This window comes from Lolium rigidum, chromosome 7, assembly GCF_022539505.1.
Source record: "Lolium rigidum isolate FL_2022 chromosome 7, APGP_CSIRO_Lrig_0.1, whole genome shotgun sequence".
Taxonomy (NCBI): Eukaryota; Viridiplantae; Streptophyta; class Magnoliopsida; order Poales; family Poaceae; genus Lolium; species Lolium rigidum.
Window position 1 is genome coordinate 358,663,184 of NC_061514.1, and position 5,022 is coordinate 358,668,205.

General features: G+C 42.0%; 1 long non-coding RNA gene across 1 annotated transcript; it reads left to right on the forward strand.

Annotated features, from left to right (window-relative positions):
* Positions 1–251: 251 nt before the first annotated feature.
* Positions 252–3,062, forward strand: LOC124679014. The gene is made up of 6 exons (XR_006994751.1): positions 252–564; positions 646–749; positions 849–1,684; positions 1,776–2,057; positions 2,392–2,426; positions 2,786–3,062. It is a non-coding gene; the product is annotated as an uncharacterized LOC124679014 (long non-coding RNA).
* Positions 3,063–5,022: the final 1,960 nt, after the last annotated feature.

Consider the following 5,022-nt stretch of genomic DNA (forward strand, 5'->3'; position numbering starts at 1 on the left):
TACCTGCCGTTTACCGCGGTCAAGCGGTGGGTTGGATCGGTGCTATGTCACGTTATTTTCTCCTAGCCTACGTGTTTCTCTGGAAGACATTACGTGTCGGTGTCTTCCACCTTCTCTCCGCTAATTTATCTTTCCTAATTTCTTGCTATGGCATCGCATGAGAAAGTTTCTGGGCGTTCCCTTATGGTCATCGGCTCACTGCGCCTCTTTTTTCCCACGCCCACGCCCCCTCCCCCCACCTCCCCGTCGTCCGATCCGGTCGTCTTGCCCGTCATCGCCCTAAGCGGCCACCATGGATCCCCTCACGCTGGTGGTGCCCAATACAGGGGCGATGAATACGTTCAAGGAGGATCTCTAACTGGAGATGCAGATGGGAGAAAATGAGTTGGTGGACGAGGGAGAGGAAGAGGAGGATATGGAGCCGGTGCTTCCTCCTTCTGTTATTTCCTCTTCCTTCAATCCTGCAATTGGTAGTTCAAGTGTGAGCGTACGTCCCTGCAACTCTCTGTGATGTTGATGCAAAGATCAGGCTGGGTGAACGTTTGGTTATTGATGATTCTACTGGTATTGATTTTCTTCTTCTCTTAATTATTAGGCTTACTTTTGCACCTTCTCGGTTCCTGACTGTGTATTCCTGTTCTTTAGGTGGCATCTCTGTTGGAGGGCTAATACTGATTACAGTCCTTTTACAGTTTTACGTCCCGTCCTTTATTTATTTGCGATGGGAAGCTCTTCCTGGACTCTGTCAGGTTATTTTGTCTTGGTTGTGACTTATTCTTTCATTTTGGCTATTTGTGCATTGTTTTTGTCTTTCCTGATTTGTCTTCTTTTTGCAAGTTCTGATGCAGATCGTCTTGCTGGTATGGGCTTTCCGTTTTAGATGGAGCATACATTTCAGAAAATGGTTTCTACCTGAAGTGGGAACCGTGTGTGCACAACCAGGTGGAGGGGTCAGTCCAATAGCTCACTGCCTTTGGATCAGAGTATAGAACGATGGTCACTGTCAAAAGTTCAGAATCAAGTAGTACCACCTTCAAAGAAAAAGTTAAGAATCATGAGGTCACTTCAAGAGAAGTTCAGTAAGAAATCTCAGCAAAGACTCGCCTACTGGAACTAGGAGATTCCAAGATCAGCCAAGTTTCTAAATGAATAATAAAAGTAGGAAAATATAGGTTGCTTGCATTTATGTGGGTACGCTGACCTTACACATGTCAATTGCTAGAATTGGAGCATCTTAAGATGGTCCTTGGTTTTGTTTGAGCTTATTTAAATTGTTTATGCAGTCTCCTTTGTATGGGTTATCAAAGTGTAGAAAAGAGTATGTTAAAGCCAAGAAATGAAGATCTGCTACTTGAGTGATGATAAAAGACTTAAAAGTTGAATAATGACCTGAGGAGGAAACAACTCAATGTACACTTCCATTTTTCATTAACCAAGTTTGCCACATAGTTTTACTGTAAGATCCAATAGGACCTCTTGCAGCTACTATTTTGCATCTGTTTCCGTTGACATATATTCAGCATCCCATAAATTCGTGTTAATTCCTTGACCGGTGTTTCAGATATTTGCCTTCAAATTACAGAATATTGCAGTGGAGAAATATTGCGAACAAACTGTGGGTGGGCGATGGCTCCACCTTATGCATTTCTGTCACATTTTATGTGGCAGATTTGATTAGCATTATGTAAGTTTACGACCGCAAAATCAGACCGCTATTGCACTACACATTTTTATATGAGTATATCTACTGTAGTTATATTTGATGTTCCTTGCAGGTTTCTCCAAAATCTGGAGTTAACAATACAACAGATAAGAAAACAGGGGATGACATACATATTGGACAGAGACACGCACTTTGAATGGTCGTCATATTCTGGGAAGCCAGTGCAATATTCTTTTTTTTATATTTGGAGAATTGGTTTCATACTAATGTATGCAACCAGGTAGATGGAAGAAATCGATCAATGTCTGAGTTTTGATTTTTTGTCTCAGAAAATTCGTTTTCACTGTCAGAATCAGCTGAGTTGTTCCTTCCAAAATGGTATCATTGGAATCAGGTGATCTCTCTCATACATTTCTTCACACGTGTATTGTATTAAATATAAACTTGGTCAAACATTTTTTGTCGACCATAATTTATACTGCATTATGTGATAGGAAGTCCATTCTGGAGATTTCTGTACTGTTCTTAAGAACCGCTTTATGTAATTATTGTTGATCAGGAAATATCAGTCTATTGTTGAACATGACTTTCTTTGTAAAGAGGAATTTTGTACTCCGTATATCACATACTTTGCTTCCTGAAATAATTTGATTGGCTGATCACTATGAAGTTTGCTGATCAATTACCTATGCCCCTTCTTCTTTTTCCCTTGTGGTTCGAGGATATAGGCCCAGAGGCATTCCTGTGAAAATACATAGCTGAGGTGTGTGCATCTGTGAACTTTCTTCAGAACATACTGAATTAGAATCTTTACTATTGTTGCAAAATTCCCATGTGTTGGAAGTTATCTACAATAGGGCAATGTTACCCTTACAGATTCCACCAAATACTATTAGCTAGAGCTGACTCTTTTTTTAGAGATAGTTAGATGGTACTTTGTTGTTATTTTAGTACCTAAACGTTGTCTTTTTTTGTTTCTTCTCAACTGTATATACAGGGCTTATTATTCCTCAGGCAAATACTATTAGCTAGACCTGACTCTTTTTTCGGAGACAATTAGATGGAACTTTGTTGTTATTTTAGTACCTAAACTTTGTCTTTTTTTTCTTCACAACTATGCAGGGCTTCTGATTCTAATTGAACATGCCATCTTGCTATCCAATCTCCAGGCCACACAACAATACATTGAATCCTCTTCTAGGAAAATACGTTGGCTTCTCTTCCAAGAAAATGTAAGAAGAAATCCAGCAACGAGATGGACTTTCCACGCCAGGACTAGATACTCTAGCCATCATGCCTGGGTTCTTCACGCCGTGCCAATTGAAGAAGCTTCGACTGATGTTGGTGAAGGGGGATTGCTAGCCATGATCATCACAAGGTTTTTAACACAATCTTCTAATGTACGACAACTAAACCATTGTATGATGCAGTGTAAGTCAGGGTCTTTCGTAAAATCAAGCTTTTATGGTCAAAGTGCGGCTAGACCGATGCGTCTTGCTACATTCAGAATGGCCGGAACACGGGCGCGGCGTGCCGCCGCGCCAAGGCTTCCTAGTACAGTCTAACAGAACCTCAGGATAATACATCAGTATGAAAGGCAAAGAAAACTCAATGTGGACATCGCAGGCAAACCACGATCAGCAACCAAAACGATGTCTTGTCCAATCTAAGCAGCTGCCTGGATGCAAATCTGAACTCACGCTGTTTAACTGTGAGCTTGCCGATCTGAATAAATACAGATCCGAAAAACAACTCCGACATGGTCGCTAGACAACCCAAAGATCGAAACTGCATACCTAGATTATGACTTCGGCTTCTGCTTAACACGGACTGTCACTAGTAGAAACAAGCCCTTTTGCACCGGTTTTTAAAGGCCATATGCACCGGATGGCCAACCGGTGCAAGCCATCCGGTGCAAAAGGCCCCCCCCTTTTGCACCGGTTGTCTTACGAACCGGTGCTAAAGGGATCTCCACGTGGCCGGCTGTGGGGCGCTCGGCGGGGGAGCTTTTGCACCGGTTCGTAATACGAACCGGTGCAAAGGGCTGTGCCGCGGCAGCATTTTAGTGCCCTTCCCTGCCGCGGCAGAGTCTGCCGCGGCAGGAATTGCACTAAAACGCTGCCGCGGCAGAGACTCTGCCCCATTCGAAACACGGTATAATATTAATGCAGACAATTCAAATATATATATATAGTAAACCATTATATTACATATATATATCGATCAAAGTGACACACGAGTTCATGCATATATATATATGTCTACATCAACGGTGATTTTGCATGTCGGCCACATAGTGTTCTCTGTCTGGAGCTATGACTTGCTCAAGTAAGAATCCCGCCAGCTCTTCTTGAATTGCTCGTACATGCTCGGTTGCTAGAAGACCGTTCCGCAACCGTTGGATCTAATAATTTAAAGAAGGTACGGTGGTCAATATATATATGTGTGTGTATGTGAATGAAACAGAAGGTGATAATATAAAGCCATGAATGTTGTTTACTTACATCAAGTTGTTCCAAAATGTCCCTCTTATGGTGGGTATTCGGCGGATGAACTCGCAAACGTAGAACCCGCATAAATTATTCCCGTCCTCCTGCCTCAAGCACTTTACGAGAACAAAGTTCAATCAAAATAATATATATATAATCAAGGATGATAATAATGGTATATTGAAACTAGAATCAAAGAGATGCGCGGCCTAGCCAGTAGTACTTACCGGTACATGTTTTATTCGAAGTTCTTTATTCTTTAAACCCGGAGACTTGTTGGTGAACCGTTTCCAAGCCTTGAGGAGGATATCAGCCATGTCCCCCCACGCCTCAAGGGGTTTACTCTTCGAGTCCATGACTTCTACTATCCCGGTGTCGGGTTCAATGATTAGCGAGGATATAGTGAAACCTGCGGACACACATATATATGCATAACTCATCAATTACACTTAACACATGGAGTAAGCGAAAAAGATTTAATGTGTGAAGACGAGTAACACTCACGCGAAGTTGTAAGGAAATAGTATTGCCCTTTTGTATGAGTTTTTCCTTAAGACATATACCAAGTTATTCTCCGTGTCCTTGGGAGAGTGGTCGACGAGTATACCCATTCACGGTATATGGGTCAACGAACCCAAGATCATAGATTTGCCCCTTGCGGCATTCGCGGATCTTCATTCTGCATAGTACAGTGAGAGTATGGTTATATGCATGCAATGGACGAGCCGCGGTAGAAACTTAGTTACATAAATAATACTTACAGACAGTAGGCACTCAGCAGAGATTTGTCGAGGGCGTCTTGGTTGAATAACTGAAATAATTCACAAAATTTGATGTTCATCACGTCATTTCGCCCGTAGTGCTCATCTG